The sequence below is a fragment of the Protopterus annectens genome, chromosome 11.part0, assembly GCF_019279795.1.
Source record: "Protopterus annectens isolate FY-2018-M chromosome 11.part0, PAN1.0, whole genome shotgun sequence".
Classification (NCBI taxonomy): domain Eukaryota; kingdom Metazoa; phylum Chordata; order Ceratodontiformes; family Protopteridae; genus Protopterus; species Protopterus annectens.
In genome coordinates, this window is record NC_056745.1 from 909,207,224 (window position 1) to 909,233,400 (window position 26,177).

The window sequence follows — 26,177 nt, forward strand, 5'->3', positions numbered from 1 at the left end:
TTTAAAGGTCCCTTTTTTCACACTAAAACACAATAAAAAGGCACTTTAAAACACTTTATTTTACTCTGGGGAGCTTACAAACAATGTATCCACTCTAAAAATGATTGATTACTTTAAATGGATAGGGAAAAAAAGTGCACTCCCATTTAAAAGTAGTTCATCTCATGACGGTCCATGAAAGCACAAAGTCCTACATAGCTTAAAAGTTTTTTTCTACTTACCTGTTTAGAAAAGCTATATTTTAATGTGGAAGTTTTTTTCCCAAAAGGAACTTATCTGTCCAGCAAAGGAAGTGCAAAAGCTGACAGCTGATCCTGGAAAGCCCGCAGAGGAGCACTCTCTTCAACAGCATGAAAGCTCTAAAGGGGCTTGGTTCTCAAACCTGTCTTTTTAATCAACTCAGCTCAAAATGACTTGTGGTTTGGGCACATGGAAGTTACCCTGAAGCTTTGAAAGCTGGCCATCTGTTATATCATTGGCAAGTTATAAACCATACTACTAAGACTACTGCAGCAGTGATCAATATGAGCATCAAAGTGTTGAAATCTAGATGAAAAATATAAGTCTGGATTTCTTTACACTAATAATAAATTACTAGATTAATGTAAAGACTTTGAATGTACTGACATTACAAAAACATTTTTGACTGAAAGCAATACTGTATTTACTTATTAAATAGAATTTACAGTCCATATGATATTTATATTTACTTGACTTTTGTTTTTAAACTTTACTTTCAAAGAATGTTAACAAATTTAAGGATGCTAGTAGACTGCTACAGGTAAGACATTCCAGAGCTACTAAGTTTGAATGAGTTGATACTCTCAAGAATGAAAGGATGTTAGCAGGCTGCTTGAGGTAATAAAATCCATAGCCATTAAATGTGAATAAATTAACACACTGCATTTCTTTTAAAATATCTTGCAGTAAAAATGTACGTTTTCCACAGCATGCAAAGTAAGTACAGACTTATTTATCCAGCAGTATGATCCAACAACAGCTTCAACAATGACATGTTTAAGTCACAAAACATTAACAAAATAAAAATAAGTATGTGGGGAAATAATTACAATACTAACAGCTTCAATATTTTTGCAGTGTACACAAACAAGCCATGATGTATACCCTCCTAAACTTAAACAAATAAATAAAGAGACAGAAAGATAAAGAAATAAACCATATCAATGAATGACTCTGCAGTTAACAGTGTCTTTAACTGTATACACTACACAACTATAATATTATTTTCTCCAGATAATAGAAATGGTTAGATCATCACCACAAAATATTTGTGTGTGTGTTAACCAGGTAAGTGAATTGCTCTGTGAACCATTTTTGGCAATAGGAGTATAAATGCACACACTACACATAATAATAAAAATAATTAAAACAGTTATATACTTAAAAAAAATTAGATCCTCATTATCTAGGTAGCTGGACAAGTGTTCTTGTTCTGAACACTAGAACAAGAGCATTCGTCCATCTACCTACTTAACTGAAGAAGCTACTTGAAACTTCAACAAGGCTTCTTTATTCCTCCCATATGGAGGGCATCAGAAAGAGAGAAATAATCTCCTAGATCTGCTAGCTAAAGTGATTTTATCTGGACTAATCCTTTGTACTCTTTCTTATTTTTTTATTTTTTTTTTAAGAGATGCAAAATACATCAAGGTTAACAAGAAAAGTTGGAAAGAGGCAACTCAGGAGATAGACTACCCTCTGGATATGATTTTCTTTATCCATTTATTCTTGAATATAATCCTTCAAGCTGTAAAGTGGAAGGACACTGATCCCAAGCACCTCCAGAGCAGGAGAATTGGGCAAGCTCCGAGGACTGCAGCTATTTGTGGTCTCCTAATATATACAGATAACCTTAAATTTGGTTCTATTAGCTTCCTGGAAATCAAGACTACCACGGACCATGTCCCACAGGGTTCTGTCCTAGGCCCATGCTTAAGTTGCATCTTTCAGATCTATCTTTTTCATCTGAGGTGTTCTACAGTCTGTATGCAGATGACTTGAAAATGGGTAAACTGATTACATGTGTTACAGATAAGGCATATCTGTAAAATAGAAACGTATGAAACACAAAGAAAAACTTCCAAATTCCACAAATAGGCAGGCAAACCAAAACAAAAATCTGTTTATTGTAAAACTTAAGCGCTTTTCGTACATAGCATATACGAACTTCTTCAGATGGGGAACAAAAGTAAAAGTGCCATTTAAATAACAAAGACTCGTGATCAGCTGATACATCAATTGAAGTATAAAGGCTCATTAAAGGCATATTACTTAAACATAACCAAGCATGCTTTCTAATAAAACTAATAAGACTACATAAAATATTATTATAAATGATATATGCAACAAAATATTTAACTAACTAATAAACATATCTAATCAACTGTCAACCTTTTAAAAAATAAGATGATTTTCAAAATATACTAGTGTATAAATAAACAAATCTATATCTTAAAACAATCCATGTTATAAACAACTAAACAGCAGCAAACACATAGTAAATATTAAATAAAAATTATTTATATGAAAAAAATCATATTCAAAAACTAAATATGTATATATAAAAAATATGTATCTATAAAAAATATATACGTATACAAGAAATAAATACATTTAACATTAATCCAATACAATTCGTATCTACTAAGGCTTTTAAGTTTTAACAGTGCCATTATGGAACACATATCATTTAAGCCTGGCCAGTTATATGAATACAATCTAATCTGCCATAATAATTCTAACTTTTCTAATTCAATTTCTAAAGGGCCACCCCTAATATTAGGTATTAGCTGGTCTAACATCCAGAATATAAAAGTATGTGTAGAATATTCTGATACATGCTTAGCCAAAGCATTATCTAACTTAGATTTTTTTTATATTATATATGTGTTCGTAGATTCTCTCTCTTTATCTACGAACAGTTTTACCCATGTAAAAAACATGGGCAAAACTGGCATTTAGATAAGTAAATAACCATTTTAAAATTACAATTATTTTTGTACTTACTTTTTATATCTAAATTATTAATAGTAATGGAATTACTCACTAAAATAAATTTACAATAGGGACAGGAACCACAGCTGTGCATACCTTTATTGGTTACTTTGCATTTGATGTTGTTGATACCCTCCAGTAATTGTTTAAAGTTCCTATCTCGTCTTAATGTAAATGTAGGTGCTTTACCTACTTTATCTATTAATTCCTTACTTTCTTTTATGATGTTCCAATTTTTAGAAACAATTCCCTTTATAAAATGGAAATCGGAATTAAAAGTTAAGGTCAAACTGTATTCAAAAGAGAAATATCTACTTTTCTCTTTACTGTTAGCTGATAAACTTACTGCGTCACAGGGAAAAGTCTCCAATCCAATGCTTGATATTTCAGAGATAGGCGTTTCACCACATCCATTGACACCATATCCATTAACAATTGGTTTATAAACACCTCTATATCTCTTATCATAAATTTCATCTAGTATTTTATCAATAAATCCCATACGGTATGCTCTTCTAAGGACATGTCCTTTAAATTCCTACATTCCTCATGAAAATCACCATCCCTTGTAACCATCCGTGCAGCCCTTACTAACTGTCCTTTAACCGTGGACTTTTTTTGATATATAGGGTGAGCACTAGAAAAATGTAGGAAAGTATTGGAATATGATGGTTTTCTATATATTTTAGTTTCGTATTTTTTATCAAGATTGTTTTTAGTCAAGAGCACATCCAAATAGGCAATTTGATTTTCCACAAAATTAAATGTAAAATGAAGAAAATCAGTACTAGTATTAAAATATTTGACAAGATCTTCAGCCATATTAATGTTTCTTCTCAATAGAATGAATATATCATCTAAATACCGGGTATAATAGGCAATTTGAGAGATAATGTGCTCATTACCAAACACATATTGCTTTTCCCAATAGCTCATAACCAAATTAGCGAAACTTGAGCCGCAAGGTGAAACCATTGCCACTCCACTCTTTTGATGGAAAAAGTTGTTTTTGAAAGTAACATAGTTATGTGCTAGCACTATATTCAGTAATTCCTCTACTAAAAATAATTCCGATGGAGGTGCACCTTTATCCTTTAAGGTCAATATTACCCATTCAATACCCAAGTCTTGTGGTATAGAGGTGTAAAGATCTTTCACATCGATTGTGAGTAAATTGATATGTTCATTAAAGTTAATATCATTGATTTTCTGTAGGAAGGACCAAGAATCTTTACATATACATGGTTCAAGGTTAACATATTTTTTAAGTATCCCATCTACTACTTTCGCACAGGCATATGTTGCACTATTTCTACCATTTACTATAGGCCTGAAAGGTGGATTATTCAAGTCCTTGTGTATTTTTGGTACACTGAAAATAATAGGAGCTGTAGGAGAGGGCATAATTAAATAATTATATAGATCCATATCTATCCTCTGTTCTATAAATAGATCATTTATATAAGATTTAATTCTGTTAATAGCCTGGTTGTATTCATTCAAAGAAGCTTGTGTATAGGACTCAGATGACAACATTAATTCAATTTTATTTTCATAATCTATCTGGTCCATGAAAACCAGACCTCAGCCCTTATCTGGCTTCATTATATGCACTCTAGCTTCTTTCAGATATTGGATCCATTTGGATTCCTCATCTGTAAGGTTATTCCTACCTACATTATTTCTTCCTAAGTGCTGCATGTGTCTAAAATCAAGCTCACATAACTTTTCGAATATGTGCAAAGAATTATGTAACGGCGGATTATAAGTGCTTGCAATTTTGTATTGGTTCCCATTCATCCTATCAACATCCCCTAATAGGAATGCCAAATTTAGTTTCCGCACATACATTTTTAAATCTACAATACAATTTGTGATATTCAAATTCCTTGTGGGTATAAAAGTAAGACCCTTTGCCAAAAGGTTAGCCAAATCAACAGGAACAAAAACAGAGGAGTAATTATAAATGGAAAAGTCACCCACAAAGTTCTTGATAATTAGGGGAATTATTTCTGGAACTCCAACACCTATTTCCATTTGTTGTATTTCTTCTTCTGGTTCCACTTGCCTTGCGTTCTCCCCCTCTGAAAACCCTGTTGTTTGGAACCCCCTTGGCCATTGTTAATTTGAAAATTGAATTTAGATTGGTTCTGCAATCGTTCACTTCTCCGAGGCCCCTCTTCATTATTAACAACAGTATCACTATTGTTGCTTAAGTTATTGATGGGGGGGGGGGGGTGTGGAGGTACTTCCTGCAAATTATCTGTAATCTGACCATCAGAATTAATACAAGTTTGTGTATTTGGCAATTGGGAAGAAGTAGCACTTTCCCCTTCCCTTCTATCTTTTTACATGTTCCATTGCTGTGCAGGCGGTGGGCATGGATAAGCTATTCCTTGCTCATACTGCTGGCGGTCTCTTTGTAATTTTTTACACTTGATTGATCTTGCTTTATTAATGAATGAATCAATAGTCTGAAAAATGTGTGAATACTCAAATTTATATCTGAAAAAATCAGGATGTGTCCTAATTTGAGTATCCAATAAAGTTATATTGTCTTTTAGTTCTTCATTCATTAAGGTGTAATTCACTTTCATAGTTTCTATTAGTTCCAAACCTTGTTTATTAAATAGTTTAATCAGGTCCAAATGGAACTGAGAATTAGGAACTAAGCCAGTAGTATATTGCCATATCCTGAGACCCTTCGGCATTAATTGTAATCTCAGACATTCATTGAAATAATCTATTTCCAAAGATAGTTTCTTATATTTAAGCATGATGTGGTCAAATGAATTCAGTAATATAGATACATTTGACTCTTCCCTAGCCGGACTCACCAAAACATCTGTTGAATTTAATTGGTTCCATCCTGTAGATGTGTTTAGCCATTCATTCAAATTGGGAAGTCCAATAAGCCCTGGGTTATTGAAACGTATGGGTCAGATCCAATCCCTTGGATCTGTTTCGGCCTAATACAAAAGCTCGTGGCCTCAATAAGCTTTAAGGCACCCTTCCCTTCCCAGAATGCACCTCTCCATTACCTCAGATCTTGTTTGCAACAAGAACCATAAACATCATACACAAACAAAAATAATATTAAGAAAGTATGCTACAGTAACCCATATTCTGTAACCACAGAGTCCATGAAAAAAAGGAATGTTTATTACACATTCTCCTAGGACACTAGGATGGGGGTTGGTAGGAGGGTTGTGAGAATAAAGGTGGAGATGGACAACACACATGGAACATTATGGTAAGTACATAACTTCTTTATGTGATGTTGTCAATCTCACCTTTATTCTCACATATGGGACAGCGTCCCTAGCCACCTGAATCTTGGGTGGCTCATGGAAGAATATTCCTCAGTACCATAGATCCAAAGGAAGCTCTATTCCTGGAAAGCAAATCCAGTTTGTAATGAGTAATAAAGGTATGGGGGGTTGACCATGTCGGTGCTGCACAAATATTGTCCATTGATACTCTAGCTAGAAATGCTGAAGTAGCAGCAACAGCTCTAGTAGAATGGGCTCTCACAGGTTCATGTAGTTGTTTATTCTATAAATAAAAGGAATGCAATCAGAAAGCCACTTAGATAAGGTAACCTTGGATACCGGTAAACCTTTTCTTGTTCCTGAAAAATAAATAATTTCTCTGACTTTCTAAAAACTTTAGTTCTGTGTAAACATAAACACGATTTTTTGTGAACATCTAATAATGCAACATATACTCTCCCCTTTATTTTCAAAATTTGGGAAAAACACCGTCAGTTCAATTAATTGGTTTAGGGTATTGTCTGATATTACTTTAGGAAGAAAGGAAGGATTAGCACGAAGAGAAATTCTGCCCTTATGAAACACCAGATAAGGAGGATTTGTGGATACTGGCTGCAACTTGGATACTCTCCTTGCTAAGTAATAGCCACCAAGAAAATTGTTTTCTGTGACAAAAATTTTAGATCACAATTGGCTGAAGGCTCAAAAGGGGGATGAATAATATGAGACAGTACAAAATTTAGATCCCAAGGAGGAGATGGGCTTTTATAAGGAGGTCTTAACAACAAGGTTTCTTTTAAAATGGTCTTGCAAAGTCTGTGTGACATGATAGGAAAGCCATTTTCCCCTAGACTAAACTTGGAAATGGTGGCCAACTAAACCCTAATAATCACTGCTGCAGAACCTTCATTAAAGAGCTTTCCCAAAAAATCCAGAATAAAATGAAGGGGCAGTAAAAGTATCAACATTATTCTCTGCAGCCTACAAAATAAATCTTTTCCATTTGTTTCTATAAAGTTTACGTGTGGAAATGTTATGAGAGGAAAGTAAAATATTTCTAGTTGGAGATGAAAGAAGAGGATGCCTGGCTATCATTGGAATTGGAGCAGCCACACTGTCAGCTTGAGATTCTGTAAATCGGGACAAACAATTTTCTGCAGATGTGAGAGAAGATCTGGAACTGGGTCCAGTATCCATAGTTCTTCCAGAAGATGAGGCCACAGTAAAGGGAACCAAATCTGCTGGGGCCAGTAAGGGGCAATGAGGATGATTTTTCTCTTCAACATGACTGCTTTCTGTAATAATTTGGGAATTTGAGGTGTTGGGGGATAAGCATAAAGTAGTCCCGGGGGCCCATCGTGAACAAGTGCATCTCTCTGGGTCTCCCCCTCAGGGGAAATTAGGGCAAAGTAGCTGCTGCATTTGTTGTTTATTGGAGAAGCAAAGAGATTGCAGCAAGGTTGGTCCCATCTCTGGAAAATTCTTTCTGCAGTTTCTTATTTGACAGACCACTCATGAGGCATCAAAATTGCCCTTCTCAGCTTGTCCACTATGACTATGGATTTCCCTGGAATGTGAGCTGCTATAAGAAAGTGGTTTGAAGATATCGCCCAATCCCAAACTCGGAGGGCTTCCCAACAAAGGGGGTAAGATCTGGTTCCTCCTTGTTTGTTGATATACCAAACTACCAACATGTTGTCTGACTGTACTGCTATTGTTCTCAGATGGAGACAGTCTTGAAAGGCTTGCAACTCTAGGAGCAATGCTCTCATCTCTAGAACATTTACATGCTGACAGGCCTCATAAGGGGACCAAGTGCCCTGGACTGTCCTTCTCAGATAAAGTCTCCCCCACCCTATCTGGGAAGAATTTGTGGTAACCATGGCTAGGGGCTGACTGGGTAGAAATGAATGACCTAGACTGACTTGATCAGAATGAATCCACCACTGAAGATCCTTGCATGACTCTGTAATCAAGATCTTGTGAGACATTCGAAGATCTAGAAAGGACCAATGGGCCAACATAAACCACTGCAGTATTCTCATGCATTAAGTGGGCTAGTGGAACTAATAATACTGAAGCTACCATTGTTCCTAAGACCTAATGAATGGCTCCCAGCCAGAAGCGCAGATGTCTTCTGGACCATCTGTCCATTTTTATATGGTAGTACATATCCTGAAGACCTATAGAGCACATCCAATTGTTTTTTTCCCAGAAAGGGAAGAAAAGACTGTAAAGTGACCATTCAAAACGTGCTCTTTTTGATCAACTTGTTTAGCTTGCTGCGATCCAGAATGGGTCTCCAGTCCCTTGTTTTCTTTGGTGCTAAAAAGAATCTGGAGTAAGTTCCAAATCCTTGTTGGTCTGTTGGGACTTCTTGGATGACTCTTTTGTTTAGCAAATTCTGAATTTCTTTGATTGCTCGATCCCTTTGAGTGGGTGGCACATCTGGGATTTTTTTGTTTCAGGGAAGGGGATGGGCAAAGAGGATGAAATAACCTCTGAATATTATTTTCTGCACCCATTTGTCATTTGTAGCCAGGCTTGTGGGGGCAGAGACAGCTGAACCCCACTTGTCTCCAAAGGTGTAAAATCAGGCCTTCATTCAGGACCGCTGAAAGGGCTTGCCAAAAAGCAATGTCTAGAGCCCTGGTTTAGCAGGCCTCCCCTGCCACAAGGGCGGCGTTTTCCATTATTGGTCCCTCCTCCGCCTCTGTGGGAACTATCACCATGTGTGTCCTGGAAAGGCCATTGAGATTTTCAGAACCACATCTTTCTGCTACCTTTCTGACCTTTGGGGTAGGGTTTGGTCAGAGTAGAAAAATGGACTCCTATGGCAGACAAGGTCTTGCCTTCTTGATCACACCTGGTGAGCCACCTCTTTCACTTTTGGCCCAAAAAGAGATGAGCCAAAGGGGCATTCACAGAGGAAGGTTTGAAAGGCTCCACAAAATCGCAAAGTCACATCCTGGTCTGTCTCCTAATATAGATACCTGAACCTGCAGCTCTACTCACTCCATCTGCTGCATATGAAATCAGTCTCATGGAGGAAATAACAACAGACTTTAGGGTGGCATGCTGAGAGGCTACATTGTCTGTGACCTGTTCAGCTACAGCTCCTTGTAAGGTGCCTGATAACTCCTTTAGCAGACCTCTCTGAAGTCTCTTAAAGTGGGTAAGGTAATTCAGCAAGCAAATACTAAAGCCCAGTGAAGAAAAGACGCACTTTCCATATCTATCCATCATCCTAGAGTCTTTTTTTAGGAAGGTGGATCATGGAACTGGTCTCAAAGTTTCTTTTTGGTGGCCACCACAACTATGACATCCACAGCAAATCCATTTGAAAGAAAATTCTTGTCCGGTGGTGATTCGATATACTTATATAGGTTCATAGGTTGGTACTAGGCTATCAGCCCCTAGGGCCTATACAAGCCTAGCCATAACAATTCCTTGGCTATTTCTTCCCACACTATTTACTTCCCTGGACCCCTGTCTAGCAGAGTGACTGACGTAATCCCCGGGGTGAATTTCCTTTCTCCCATCCAATTGTCAAGGTTCCTTTTGAAGAGGGCCAAAGAGGCGCTCTGCTTGACATGTATGGGCAGTCTATTCCAGAGTCTGGGGAGTCTCTGGGTCAGCAACCTATCCTTCCAGCATGTTTTGTTTATTATGATGACAAGGTTTAGATCCCTGGAGCGTGTGGCTCTGAGGGATTGGGATTTCTTTAAGTGTAGCATGTCCAACAGCTCTGGGTTTGACATGACCTTGTATGTTAAGCAGAGATCACCTCTGAGTAGACGATATGCGACAGAGTATAGCTGGAGTTTTTTAAGGCGGTCAGTGTAGGGAATCTGCTTTAGGCCTGTGATTGTTTTAATGAGGTATTTCTGTGGCCTTTCCAGTTTTTGCAGATGTCTTGAGAGGTACAAACCAAACGGGGCGCTGTATTCTATAATGGGTCTAATGAGGGATGAGTACAGTGGGACAATGACCTCCTTTTTTCTGGATGAAAAGCCCTTCGTGATGAGGTGTGCCACAGAAGGATTTTCTGACTATTGTGGTAATGTGGTTATCAAAGGTGAGACCACTGTCCACCTGTGTCCCTAAGTCGCTTATCACACTTTCGGTGTTTAGTGTACTGCCACCTATGTGGTAATTCATGGGTACATGTTTTTTTCCCAAAGGGGATAACTATACATTTCTTGGCATTGAGCTTGAGCCCATGGCTTTGGCACCAAACATCTGTTTCTGCAAGGCCCTTTTGTAGAGTATAAACATCATTTGGGAATTCAATAATGGCTCCCAGTTTGCATTCATCTGCGAACTTTGTTAGCCAGAGTCCCTTAGTATTGGCCTGTACTTCAGAGAAGTAGATGCCAAACAAGAGTGGTCCCAGGACTGAACCCCGAGGTAGTCCACTTGTCACTTGTCTGGAGCTGGATTTGGAGTTGGCTACTTTTACAGTATGGGTTCTGTCAGTAAGCCAATTGGCTACCCATCGAGTGACGTAGGGATTAATGCCCAGCTTAGTAAGTGTATCTATGATTCCAGAGTGGGGGATGGTGTCAAAGGCCTTGGCGAGGTCCAGATAGGCTGTGTGGACCGCCTTACCCTTGTCCACGGCTCTGGAGACCGATTCAAAGAAGTCAATCAGGTTCAGGAGATAAAATCGGCCCTTCAAGAACCCAAACTGGGTGGGGTCAAGTGTTTGAAGGTTGCCAATATCTTTGTTTAAAAGTTCCATGATAATACATTCCATGGCCTTGCAGATCAGGCTTGTCCTCCTAAGAAAAGGATCTATGGAATCTGGGGTCTCCCAAGCCTTCCAAGAAATTAAATCAATAAGTTAATCTGAAGGAAGGGTGGGATGCAAAAGCCTTCAGGTATACTGATTCCTCTGCTGACAGGGAGCTGGACTGTCAGTCACCTCTCTGTTTAAGCATTTCCAAGATGTCTCCAAAGGAGACATCTTCAGGAGGTGGCTGTGGGGACCCTTCAGCTTCCTCGAGATCAGTATCTGAAGTTACGGACTCCTCCGGGGAGTCTAGATGCTTCTTCTTAAAAGTTCTCTTCCGAGGGACTTCCTCAGTGGGATAATCTGGTGAAGTTTCAGAAGAGGGGGGAGTTCCCTGAGGAACATCCTTAGGCCTGGGGTCCTACTGTCCATCTGGATGGGGTAAAATAGAGGACAAAGACATTTGCTCTTTGCCCCTGAACCGTGGAACTCCCCGTAGTAGTCCTAGCCGGAGGTCCCTCTGGACCTGAAGACAAGAAGTCTGAGGCCAAGGTAGGATCCCAGCTCATCCAAGCAGACGCTCCAAATGTCAGGGTCCAATCCAAAGAAAATGTGGTTGGATCCCTATCCTTGGGGCCAACCAGAGAGCTATGGCTCCTAGAGTCCTCCTGCACCAACAAAGCAGAGTAACGCAAAGCAGATGTTGGAGCATATGGCAGTGGAGGTCTCTGATCCAACACAGACACAATTCGGACATCAGACTCTTCTGGTTCCAAACTCAAAGTTTGGGTTGGAGAAGGAACAGAAGCTACTGGGCAGATCTGGATGGCTCTGAAGCTAAAGGGCTCTGATCCAATAACAACTTGGCCAGTGCCAGTGTCTTGAGTAACCTCTGTACTACCCTATCCACATTATCGTTCGATATGCTTGTAGTAGAATGGGTAGATAGAGTTGGAGACCTGGATCTTGCCAAAATAGGGGAAGGCAGTCTGGAAGAAACTTTTTCAATGGAAAAAGACTGTTCCCTGATCTGAGTCAGCGTCGGAGCTAATCCAAGTCAGTGTCAGAGCAGAGGTTGTCAGAGCAAAGACTACTAAGCACTCGGATGAACCTTCAGATGCGATACTGTTCTGCTCCAAAGTACTTAATGGAGCAGAGAGCTTAGCCTTTTTTTGAGCTGGCTCCAATGCAACCTTCTGAGCTGATGGATGAATCTTTTTCGGTTTATCTGAGGAAGTTGAAGAAACTGATGAAGATTTAGTAGACTCATGGCCCAAAATGGCTTCAAAAAAGGGCTTTTCAATAAACCCTTTAACATTAACTTATTTTTTTCTCTCTAACAAAGCATGCTGGTTAAAGCCATGGCAAATGCTGCAAGATTCTTGCAGGTGTAAAGGACCCAGACAATAGACACACAGTGTGAGTATCACTTAAAGACATTTTTTACCACACTTCTGTACACTTCTTAAACCCTAAGGGTTTGTCAGGTTCCTGAGACATTTTAATAGCCAACAAAAACACAGGATAAGCAATGCAGAACTAATAACACTTCTACTAACAACAAGAACATCCACCAGAAAAGACCAACAATAACAACACTTCTTCTTTTGGATTTTTCCTGGTTAGGGGTCGCCACAGTGGATAACCTGTCCACTCATGATTGGCAGTGGAGTTTTACGGTGTTGAGTTGCCAGCCCGGCACCCAACCTTCCACGGAAGGCACACACACACACTCACACACACACACACACACACTCACACCTAGGGCCAATTTAGAGTGTCCAATCCACCTACAGCATGTCTTTGGGATATGGGAGGAAACCGGAGCACCCGGAGGAAACCCACGCGACCACAGGGAGGACATGCAGACTCCACACTGAAGGCATCCCAGCTGAAGATTGAACCGGAGAACCTCTTGCTGTGAGGCGGCAACGCTAAATGCTGCACCACCGTGGCCGCCCTTAACAATAACAACACTTAGTAATCCTAATATCGAGAACTAGAAAGCTAGTAAATATAACCACAAATATCAATATAACTATACATTTTTTTTTTTTTTTTAAAGGAAGAATGAAAAAGAGTCTTATTTAAAACCACGGACTAACAGGAGAGGAAGGGGGGGGGGTTATTTTTACTTACTAATAAAATTTCAGAACAGAGAACCAGAAAGGGAGTATAAGAATATACAAAAAAAGGTCTGAGAGAAAGCTAACAATAAAAGTTAAATAATCAATGACAGAACTAGTATACAAAAATCAAACTTAGCCTGGAGCTTAGTGAAACAACCACGTCTTTTGCGAAGCTGCAAACAAGATCTTAAGTAATGGAGAGGTGCATTCTGGGAAGGGTGACTGAGAGCTTAGTTGAAAGCCACGAGCTTTTGTATTAGGCTGAAACGGATCCGAGGGATTGGATTCAACCCATACGTGAGAATAAAGACGAGCCTGACAACATCACATCTAAGAATATGAGATTTGGGAGATAGATTGAAAGGTGAACATTTAATACACCACACAGAGATTGAAACTGCAAATTCATTTAAGGACCTGGGTATATGGGTAGATACAAATCTTGAGTTTTTTCTAATCATGTCAACTAATTGGTTAATTAGAGTTACAGAACTATAGATTGTACAAAAGATTATAAAGTCTAGGAAATCAGACATGGTAAAATCATTGTTAGCTACATTAAACCAAAACTTGAGTATGGACTAACAATATGGAATCCTTAGAAGAAAACAAGCATTAGTACATTTGAAAGAGTACACAGGAAATATACCAAGGGCATCCATGGATTGATAATTTAAGCTATTATGAAAGACTAAAATATCTGAACTTGTACAGTGCCTCATACAAACACTTAAGAGGAGATCTTATTCAGGTACATATGGCATTTAGAGAGAACCACCTCTAGGATTGTTTAGGGTTATCAAAAGGTAGTAGGGAATCATCAGACAACCTATGTAGAAGATTATATAGGAGTGAGAATACTAATTGGTTCTCAGAAAGTAGGTGATGCATGGAATAGACTACCAAATTACAATAAAGCAAGCATTAGCTTATATATTTTTAAGAACAACTTGGACATGGAGATAAGTGTTTAGACACATTGGCAGGCTGGAAGGGCATTATTTCCCATGCCTGAAATATCTGCATCTTTCCAGTATTCCCCTTTTGTTGGCGTTTTTAGTGCTGTATGCCTTGTCATAACCATACTTGGCACTTGCTCTTCTGTATATCTGCTGAAAAATAATGCAGAGGTTGGAATTTTGACATTTTATGAAGCACCATAAGCATGAGACAGTTTAGTGGTTGCAGTGACTATGCGGCAAAGCATGAATATGTGCTTCCCAAACCTATTTGCTGCATGGGATTCCGTACCAACAGCATATACAACTGGACTATAAGAATCTGAATCCTTTCTCCTCCTGCTCAGGGGGGAGAGATGACCCCCCCCCCCTTATTCATCCAAATCCTGTCTTGAGGAGTCTAAGAGTGATGGAATACATTTTGTTTTAGCAAATACCTACTTAGTCAGCCAATGAAATTTCCAATTTTGCTGAGAAAGTTCCCCTATGGGTATAAATGGCCCCTGATCAGGAACAGCAAGCACAAACACAACCACCAAAATTGAAAGAATCAACTTTGTACAAATTGGTGCTGAGGAAACCACATACTGTGAAGTTTACAGACTCAGTGCTGGACATCTCTCCACAGATACTTAGTACAATGATACCAAAAGAACTGGTGCAAAGGACCAACAACAGAATATAAATTTCAAACATTACTGGCATCTGAAAACTGATGCTGAAGAGCATGTTGCTAAAGCTACATTGACTAACACAGGCATCAATGACAAGGCATCCTTACAGCTGTTGCAATACATTTGCATATTAACAGACAATATATTACACAGAAAGATTTCACTCATAAAAGGGGGGTCTCAGTAAATAAGTTACTTCAGCCTTGTGAAACAAGCTGCATTACTGTTTTTAAAGGAATCTTATGGACGTCATTTTTTGACTCGTTCTTAAATGTGGGGGAATTTGGGACAAAGGAAGAGGTAAAAAGAGACCAGGAGCAAATTCTAAGACCTCTGGTTGTATCATACTTTTCCTGCATAATTTGAGTTGTTGTTGTTACTAGACTGATTCCTTTTGAAATGTCTTAATGTCTTTATTGCTGAAAGGTCTGGAAAGAAATACCTTTACTATAAAATTACTTTTTATTTGGGTGAAAATGTAGTACTGAGGGGTGGATGGGCACATATGTGCCTTTAGAAGATGGCATGATTTCTCTTTTTTTTTGTTCAAGGTCAAAAAGTGCATCAATTGACTTGCCAATGAAAACTTCTTGGGTCACAGCAGTATCCAATAATATTCTCCTAACACTCTTACTAGAAAATTCAGTTCTAAGTCATGCAAGTTTTAGGATAGCTATAAACATGGCTCCTCTTAAAGCAATAAGCACAGAAACGTACGCCAGTCTTATCCCCATTAGTCACCAGTTTTTTTTACTCTATTAGCCAAATTGCTATTATGAATAGCTACACAATTTCCAGAATCTGACCTAAAGTAGCAATTTTATAAGAAACCATGTCTGCCAGATAATGGTGTGCCAACAGCTAGCACCCAAGACAGATAAGCATTCTTCCACATGTATCTAATATTCTTGAATCTAAAGGGTAAGGTTGTTGAAGCAGTTCAGGATCAGTCATATGTGCATTAAATAAATCTTGTACACCTAAGTACATTGTGTACATTCTGTCATTTTTCTGAGGGGCAGCATCAGCAATCTGACAATTAGATTTAACAATAGCCTTAAAAGTGCAGTAAAATGGGGACTCCCATCCTCACTGCATCATAAAGCCTCCTAATTGCTATGCATCTTTTCTCAGATGATGAAGGGTTGTCCACAAGCCTGTTAAAAAAAGTATACATATAGATTAAAGCACACGAAAACAACACAATAGAATGCTGGAGACCAAGAAAAGAAAACAAATCTTATGTGGATTTTGACATGGAAGAAAAAATGTTTGTCTCACAAAGGTCTTCAACCTCACAAGAATAAGGGAAATGTGTTATTTTCCTAAGTCCAACCCCGAAATTTCACAGATGTCTGCAAAGATTCACCTTTCAGTATTCTGTGCAGAGATGATAGGTTCCTACACACAATGCAGTGTCCTAAACTATAAAAAAATACTCCTTGGCAAAGGACAAATAGTCGGAGTGAAACAATTTGGAAGCTGGACTTGGGGAAAGGACAGATGGCCTAAACTAGAAATTTAACACAGATGTACTAGGCTCTTCTAAAATTAAAGGATACACACCTTGAAAAGTCAGAAAGGACACCAACATAAGATGCACATGAAGGTGCAGCTAGTGCATAGGGCATGTTTGAAAATAAGTATCCTCCTAAGAAATGCTAACAGCTTCCTTTGACAATTCCCTTTTGTTAATTGTGTTAACTTTCTCTTATTTCTGATACTTGCTGGTTTCCACAACTGAGAGTGGAGTTAAGAAATCAACACTGGTGGGGGGGGGCTGTTTAAAAAAGGGACAGTAGCCTACCTCAGTCACAATTTCTAATCAATATGAAGTCTAACTACTGTTCATCTCTGAAGAATAATACAGTGGTGAATAAGCACACACCACCATATAGTTTCAGCAACTCCAGCCCCGATGTGCTACATGAGACACTTGAAGCACCAAAAAGGAATAAATAAATGACCTAACACCTCTGGCTTTACAGGACTATCTAGTGCACGTAACAAGATTCCATACAGTGCAAACAGAGCACCAAGTTAAGTCTACACAGAGAATAAGGAATTGTTTTGTAAAATGCTGACATGTTATAGCTTGCAGAACCAAAGCCAAATCCCAAGGTTATACGGGTTCTCTGAAGGCAGTTTTAGGTGGATAACCCCTTTCAAAAAAAGTCTTACAGAGTGTGTGTGACATAAGTGAAGAATCTTGAAAACCAATATGAAAATTCGAGATGGCAGCTAAATGTACATGGACAGTACAGACAGACACCCCAGCATGGAAAAGATGTGACAATTAATCTAATACCATCAAGACCGGGGCTGACAAGGGGTCTATTTGCTTATCTGCTGCCCATAGAGAGAACCTCTTCCATTTGTTAAGATAGATTAGTCTGGTGGACAATTTATGAGATGCAAGAAGAATATTGCACACAGGCATTCAGTACAGTTTATCTGGGGGGGTAGAATCTAGGACCCAGCAGCCTGTTAGCTACAAACCAGTGGCTGTGCTGATTGGTCCAGAGACTGAGAGAGTGTGAGACAGCAAATATTAATATATTAATAAAGTCGTCAACTTCCAGACCCAGTTCCACTTGACCAGTTTGCGCTGCTTATCTGTATACTTTTTATTGCTGTTGTTGCATAGGTTTGTACCTGGCTGGCTGTATCATTTATGTAAGTTATTTATGTTTTATTTATATATTATGAGATGCAGAACGAAGATGCAGACTACTAATCAATGTGAATGAAGTGAACTATCATGATAGTAAATGCTGCATAGATAGCTAGTCCATTTGCACAGATAATTTTTTTTTGTTATAAAAAAGCTTGCTGTCACTCAGAATCTTTTACTGAGCAAGTGAAGATAACGGTGACCATGAGTCTAGCCTTAATGGATGCTACACTGTTAGTGCCAGACCAGTGCTTAAAAAGCCTTAGTATGTCATTTATTACGATCATAACAGGTTTCCTCCTTTACTTTCACAAGAAAGAACATTTTTTTTGGATTACCATGCATGATGCTATGCTAGTAGTATTGCTGCTTTTGTTATTTTCCTTGACAAACAGCTTTCTTAGTGTATTTATCACATTTAAGTGTGCCTAGTCCTAGTACTGGCAGTTGCAGGCAGATTGAGAAGACTAAGGCAGTGGCACATACACCGATCAACTGCCCGGTAATTATCAGTAGTAACAGTACTAGTAGTACTAATATAATAAGTATGTGTAGTTGACTTGTTGTTTTGTTTGCCATTTCCAGTCCCATGACCATAATTACTGAGCAGTCACAACTCACGAGCAATGCAACAAGTGTATAGTTAGTAAAACCTGCCAAAAACAAATAAGAAAAGGCATTGCCAAATAATTAGTTAAGCATATATCCCCTCACCCTGTGTCCCTGTGAATCTGTGATGATCGGGTAAATTTATGCCAACACTAACCTAATATATAGAAATTTAGAGTGAAAAACAGTGTACTGTCTCTGAGACTCTTGACTCTCTGTAATGTATTAACATTAGCTTTTAGAAGATGGCGCAAGGCATCACAGGAGGAAGGGTTTAAGGCCTATTAGTACCGCAAATACAGAGACTCACACAGGTTAGCCGAGGTTTCAAATTGGTTTGTGCACCCATACTGTCTGTCTGATACTTGATACACATACACGCAGGGCTTTGCATTACTTCACAGCCAGGTAAATATCAGCTGATCCGTTCAGTTGACAGTCTAATAAGCATGCTGTTAATTAGCTGTCCTGAATCCTGATTTGGACAACTGTTTTCAGTAAAAATAACACATGGTCCCTTTTGTCACTATTTTTTTTATTTTTTCATTCAAACCTCCTTTTTGGCTCTCAGTAACTAAGCGTTTAAATTGATAGCTTATACGATGATGTTATACCGCAGCATAGCAGCTATACTGTTACTACTGCATGCTCTGTATGTCCTTGTAAAATTGAACTGCTAGTGTTGCCCTAGCAAATAAGGAATATCAGCTGCTGTAACATCTTACACCTGATTTAGTCAGTTAATACTTATGCAACTCTTGTACCATGATCTGCTTGTGTAGACTTTATGTATTGTTATATAGAACATATTGAAAATATACAAAGTTTTGCTAAATTTGTATTCTACCGGCAGCTCCAGTGCGAGATTTCTGATAAAACTATCATGAGCTGTAGTGCCATCTACGTCACAGTTGCAGAAGTACTAAATTAGAACTTCATGAAGGTAAGAGAGACATCTGTCCCTAATCTCCCCCTTTCATGTACAGGAAAGCATTCACGCTTAGAAGCCTTTATGCTACAATACCATCATTCAGAGAGAGACAGACAGAGTAGAAGACAAACCACTTGTGAAATGGAAAAACAAAATAAGTGACGGGCTGTGTGCAATGACGAAGTGCAGTACAGAAGTATTTGGAGTTTTTGCTGCAATACATCCTGTGGCCAATCTTAACAGTTCTGGGGGCATTTTTCTACACTTCAGCTTCAGTACAATGAGAGAAAGCACAGTGCAACTTGTGCAAGTACTGCTTTCACTCTACCTTTCACATAGACACTGCCCCATTAATTTACTTCAGCTTCAGGTCTTGCGTTATTGTAACAGTTTAGAAATATGTGCAGTCGATTAACCTTGCAAAGCTGCTTCCACAGTCAGACTAATGATCCCTTAAAATAATGCCAATACATTACAAACCAGTTATAATGCCATTCAAATGTGGATTATCCAGTTTTAGTTAAGGATCTATCCATTTAAGCCATCGAGTTGAGTTACAACAAAATTCAGAATTTACCGGAGGACTCATTGGAGTTCATAGATAACTGAAGTTTTCTGGTGCAGCAGCTCCATCTGTATGTCAAGTCTGGTATTGCAGGCAGACAGCTTTCCTGCAATACTAGGTCTGACATACTGATGTTGCACAGGAGCTCCACCTGTAGGGCAGAATTGGTTAACGCAGGCATGAAGACCATTATGAGTCCAGATACCAGCAGTACAGCTCCACCTACATGTGGAACTGAAACTCGGGACTGCAGATGGAGCTTCTGCCGTGCTGTAAAGTTCATTAAAAGCTGAAAGCAAACCTTTTGTTTATTTATGCAATGCTTAAGTAGATTAGCCACATGTATACTACCAAAACGAGATGGAAAAGGTAAGGAAAATATTTAAGGATTTTTTAAGGATTTTTCTGAAAGTATTGCCTAGACCCAGTTCTCACTAGCTGTTTGCACAAAGATCTATTTGCAGGCTTGCTCCTGCTTCATGAGAGTGATTATATACTCACAATTTTTAAAATAAGTTGAAGACACACATCTCAGGAATATCTCATTTTTTCCTACTAGTAGAAGATAATAATGTGAATGTATAACTCTTAAACTAAAATTCGTTTTCTCATTCATATGTCTGACTCTTCAACCTTTTCTTATAAACCACATTTCCATAGCTTTAAACCTTTGTCCAACTTACGTTTAAAGTCTTATGCTTTTACTACAAATTATTTGTAAAGCAATGAAACAGAACACAAAAGGTTTGTTTTAAAAGGAAAATTTTCTTTTGAACTTATTATGCTCTCAAAGCCTGCTATTAAAGACAGAAGCTGTCATGAGTTGGAAGTGGAGTCTTGATCTCAAACTGTCCATCAATCTTCATGTTTTGATTTTACATAATTTCTAGAGATGTTTTTTAAACTTTGAAAGGTATGTACAAAATAAAAAAATATTTTGTGAGCATTAAACCCGGATTTATTACATGTATGAAACAATAATAAAATGACATTTATACTATTGATTCATGTACTGTAATAATATTTTTCAAAAGTGCAGACCTGCAGAAAGCTGAAGAACTGAGGCAGTCTGTTGCATGCCATGAGACTAACAGGGCACCTGCAAAGGATGCTGCAGTTCATAGGTTGTAACAGGATATATGGGCAACCAATCATCTTTTCCATGCATTGAAAATACTTGTACTATATGTGCATGTGCGTTGTGCTGCACAGGAATTACCTGTATTCACAGCAAAATCATGTGCAACTGAATGTAAATTGATGTCTTTCCGAACATGTTAGAGCTTCTTACGGTGATCTTTTCACAACCACCAAATCTAGTGTCCCACTTTCTCGCTTCCAACCCGGTAGTTAACTGACAAGACTGCACCCCCCCCCCCCCTTTGCAAATTCCTGGATCCGCCACTGTTATTCTCAATTGTGATAGCCTGGCCGGAACTTCTTGAGTTCTTTCACTGGTTTTGAAACCAGGCATGGGCTCATCTCGTGCTCACTGACATGAGAACTGCTGGCAGCCTATGGTATGGAAGGAATTTAATATAGGGCGTATTTGCGGTACAACTTCATTGGAATGAAGTCTGCAAAATTTTAAATGAAAAGGTATTTTTTTTTTGACCCATGAAGATATGAAATGCTCAAGCTGCTTCATCATGCAAGTAATTACCATCCTGGCATATGGCTCACAAATGATCATTCAGGGAGAAGCATTATGAAAGAGGCATGGCCTGGTCAGCAGTTTAAGGAAGTGTAAGGACAGCAATGTGTAGATGTGGGTGTGGCTTGTTGGGGGCAGCAGTCTAGGAGCTGTGAGTACAAATCTGAAAATCCTGGCTACACCCCTGCACACAGGGGACAAAAGGTTTTCATGCCTGGCAATCATAGGAAGTGGAGAAACCAAGCTGTCAGTTTCAGGGTTGTTAAGATTGGGGTGAATCAGACCCTGCGGATGGGAGATCAATGTTGGTGATAGATTGAGGATCCATGGTTGATCTAGCAGGTGAGGCCAGAGGAAGGTAAACCAGACTTGCTGAGGCCAATATGGAACAACGAGGATCACTTTGCTCTTCAACTGTCATGCTTTCTTTAGAAATCAGGGGAAGAGGTGGACAGGCACATAGAAGACCAGAGTGCCAAGGGTGGACTACAGCATCCCTTGGTGACTGTCCCCAAGAGGGGATCAGGGCAAAGTAGTTGCTGCACTTGTAGTTGGTTGGGGAGGCAAATAGGTTGCAGCAAGGCTGGCCCCAGCGGTGGAAGATTTTTGCCGCTATCAGTGGATTGAGGGACCACTCGTGAGGCTGTAGAATGTGCCTGCTCAATTTGTCTGCTATCACATTGGAGCTCCTGGGAATGTGCACTGCAATCAGAAAGTGGTTGTGAGCTATCGCCCATTGCCATATTCTCAAGGCCTCTCGGCATAATGGGTAAGATCTGGTGCTCCCTTGTTTGTTGATGTACCAGACCACTGACATGTTGTCTGATTGGATCACAATAGTCCCTGACGGAAGGATGGAGTGAAATGCTTGCAATGCTAGAAGCACTGCCCTCAGTTCCAGGACACTGATATGAAAAAGTGCCTCTATCTCCGACCAGGTACCTTGGACTGAGTTTCCCTGACATAGCCCCCCCCCCCAACCCCATCAGGGAGGCATCTGTGATCACCGTGGCTATCGGCAGATGGGGGGTGAAAGGGCGAGACCATTGTTGGAGATTTCGAGGCGTCCACCAGAGTAAATCTTGTTTGCATCTCTGAGTCACACTTATTTGAAAAGACAAAGGATGTTGTAGAGGGTACCACTGAGTGAGAAGTAGCCATTGAAGAAGTCTCATGTGGAATCTGGCTAGGGGAACAATGGTGAGTGAAGCTGCCATTGACCCCAATAGCTGAAGTACAGATCGAGCTGGGGATTTGTGGCGACAGAGCAACGGTTGAACTTGTTGTCTTTTTCTCTGAAGTCTGTGTTCTGGAAGGGATGCTGTGCAATTTCTTGTGTCCAGAAGTACTCATATGAATTCCAAAGACTGAGTTGGGGGTGTATTGGATTTCTCCCAGTTTATAGTGATTCCCAGGCTTCGAGCTGTTAAAAGAGAGTATACTGCAGGGCTTCTTCCAGTAGACGCTTGGTGGGGGCAGTAAGGAGCCAGTCGTCTAGATATGGAAACGCCTGAAATCCTTGAAGTCGTAAGTGAGCAATAACCACTGCCATGCATTTTATGAACACTCTGGGGGCTGTAGAGAGACCAAATGGCAGGGCTCGAAACTGGTAGTGACTGGCTCCTATACGGAAGCGGAGGTATCTTCTTGAGTGTTCGCCCATATTTATGTGGTAATACGCATCTTGAAGACCTACACAGCACGTCCAATCATCTTCTTCCAGAAGAGGTAGGATAGACTGAACCATGACCATCCAGAATTTCTCTGTTTTTCCAAATTTGTCTCCAGTCCCCCATCTTTTTTGGCACTAAAAAGAACCTTGAGTAAAATCCAGATCCTATCTGGTCTGGGAGGGGATGATCTGGATGATTCTTTTTGTAGCAGCTTTTTGATTTTGTGTGCTGCTGTTTCCCTTTGACTGGGTCGAACATCGGGTAACACTCTTGATGAGACTGGGCAAAGATGGAAGCGGATGTGATAGCCTCTGGATAAAATCTGTTGTACCCAAGAATCTGTTGTTATCTTTTGCCGGGCAGCAGGGTAAAAGGAGAAATGACTCCCGAATGCTTCCAGAGGTGAGCAGTCAGGCAACGCTTCAGGAGCGTTGATAGGGTTGGCCAGAGAGAGAATCTCTGGAACCCCAGTTTCACGGACCTCCTCTGCCCTGAAAGGGGCACCTTGAATTGGAGTTTCCCCCTCTGCCTCTAGGGAAAAACTCGGCAAGTGTATCCTGGAAAGAAACCTGTGATTTCTTGTGCCAGATCTTTCCTCTCCTCTGATTTCTGGAATAGAATCGCTGAGGAGTGGAGTGTCTGACACCAACAGCAGACAAGGTCTTGTTATCCTGTTCACACCGTGCCAGCATATCCTTGATTTTAGGGCCAAACAAAGAAGCGGCCTCTATGGGGGCATTCATGAAGGAAGCCTTAAAGGAATCCGCAAAGTCACAAAGGCACATTCAAGCATGTCGTCTGGTGACTATATCTGCGCCTGCCACTCTAGCCACCCCTTACGTTGCATAAGAAATAAGACACATGGAAGAGTTGGAAACGGACTCTAGGGTGGCTATCTAAGAAGCCACATTATCACCGACTTCATCAGAAACAGCTCCTGCCAAGGTTTCAGACAGCTGATTGATAAGATCTTGCTGAAGCCTGGTAAAATGCGCCAAATAATTCAAAGACCTTACGGCGAAGATCGATGAAGCAAACACACACTTCCCTAATCTGTCAATCGCCTGAGACTCCTTGTTGGGTGGATGGACAGTTTGGCTCTCTTCTGCCAAATCCTACTTAGTAGCAGCTGCCACCACCATAGCGTCAACTGGGAGACCACGTGACCAGTGGGGGTGCTCCGCAGGGGAGCAATTATATCTTGTCTGGCCTCTTAGGTATCGCTTCCATGGTATCAGGAGCCTTCCATGCATGCTGCACAATGAGCTGGAGGAGCTCATCGGCAGGCAGGGTAACCCAGGAGGTAGTGGGCCGGGCACGAAAAGCTTGCAGGAATACGGATTCCTCAGAGGAAAGATTAGAGGTCTTCCAGTCACCCCTCTGTCTAAGGATCTTGAGGATGTCACCAAAGGAACCTCATCAGAGGGTGACCGTGGGGACCATTCCCAGTCATCAAAATGCGTATCTTCAGTCAATGACTTCTCAGTGGAGTCCATGTGCTTCCTCTTGCATGATGCTTTGCAGGGCTCTTCCTCAGTGAGAGGTTCTGGGGAAGACTGTAAAGAGGGGGTCTCCTGAGGAGGAGAGACCTGAAGCTCTTGTGCCCAGTTGTCCAGGGGTTGAAGCTTGTGGCAGCTGCGACACAGAGGGGGGAGAGGACTCCGACAAATAAGCTTTGCCAGCAGAGGCAACCACCCTCTCTATGGTCTGGAAGGCTGGCCTACCCAAGGAGGGATGGGAGCCCGGAACAGAGCATGACAACCTCGGAACCGGGGCCACACCCCACCCCGACGAACCCACCCCCAGACCAGGAGTCTCAAGAGGACTATGAACCATAAGAGAGGGAGCATCCCTGGAAGGTGCCATAGAAAAAAAAATTGGCATGGAGCCAGGAATGCCCTCCCCAACGGCATAGCCACTGGCCTGAGAAGAGCCTGATGCCCAGTGCACAGAGGGCCACAAGGACAACTCTGGTTCCAAAGTGAGATCCACTACTGGAGTCGGAGGAAGGGAAGCTGCTGTCAGAGTCATAGGCTTCGAGACTTGAGTAGAAGTCGAAGGAGGAGTATATGTTGGGGTTTGAGGCAAAATATGCTCACCTGAATGAGGGAACATGGATTCTGACGGTTGAGAGAGACCTCTGGCCACAAGCAACTGGTCAACAAGCCGCAACACATCATGCTCAGAAAGGCTCTTGGTTGACCTCATGGAGAAGGCTGATGGCGATTCTGGCCTTTCCAGGAAAGGACTATACTGACTGCTTGCAAAAGCATCCAAAGAAGGGGAATATTTGGTCCTTGCTAGTTCAATAGTGCAGAGCTCGGAGCCGAGGGAGTCTGCACTGGAAAAAACGGTGTGCAAAAAGTCTGTGCCGAAGATGTCGGCGCTGTGGTAGTTGAAGGTATCTGCACCATAAAGGCAAAGGTCTGCCCCAAAGGGTACGGTACTGTAGTGGAAAGTGTCTGCATGGGCAATAAGGATGGTGCAGAGAAAGACTGCACCAAAGTACATGTCAGTGCCGAAAAAGTCTGCGCCGTGAAGTACAGAAGAGTCATACTTGGAGCCGAAGGTGACTGTACCAACAGTGCCGAAGGGGACTGAACCTGTATTAACGGTGCTGTTTGGTGTTGCGACAGAACTGTCAGAACCATAGTTGTCTGCACCAGAAACTCCGGTGCTGATATCGATAAAGGAGACATGGCTGTAGTCAAGATCATTTGGGGTGGTGCCGAGCCTGGAGCCGACAGGGTCACAGGTGGCAGCGCCGGAGTAGTAATCAATTTCACCTTCTTGTGAGTAGACTCCCTATGATCTCCAGAGGGAGGAGAATAAGGGAGTGACTTCGATGAAGAAAAGGAAGAACGTCTCTTGCGGGATTTAACAGGAGGGGTGAGCCCTCCAACCCAGAAATAGCCTCGGAGAAAGGAGACTTGAGGAGACCTTTCAAAATTAACTTATTCTTCCTCTCATTGAGAGTCCTGGTAGAGAAGTTTTTACAGATCCCACACGGAGGATCTACAGTCAAGTGGAAGACATTAAGACAGTAGACACATAAGTCATGGCCATTGGAAAGCGGTAACTTATGGCTGCAATCCTTGCACTGCTTAAAACCAACGGAACTTTTCTTATCCGACATAGCTGTTGTGGAGAAGAAGCACAGTAGCAAAAAGTAGAATAACGGCCAATTATGATACTGGAGAATTACCACAAGGTAAGAAAAGAGGGAAATAAAGGGAAAAGACTAAAGGGAGAGAGTCTAAAGTGTGCGATAGGATAGGAAAATATTA

At 40.5% G+C, this 26,177-nt stretch overlaps 1 protein-coding gene across 2 annotated transcripts in view; it reads right to left on the reverse strand.

Annotated features, from left to right (window-relative positions):
• The window catches only part of USP6NL (USP6 N-terminal like), a 1,978,038-nt gene that overhangs the window by 1,172,123 nt on the left and 779,738 nt on the right, over window positions 1-26,177 (reverse strand). The window lies entirely within an intron of this gene.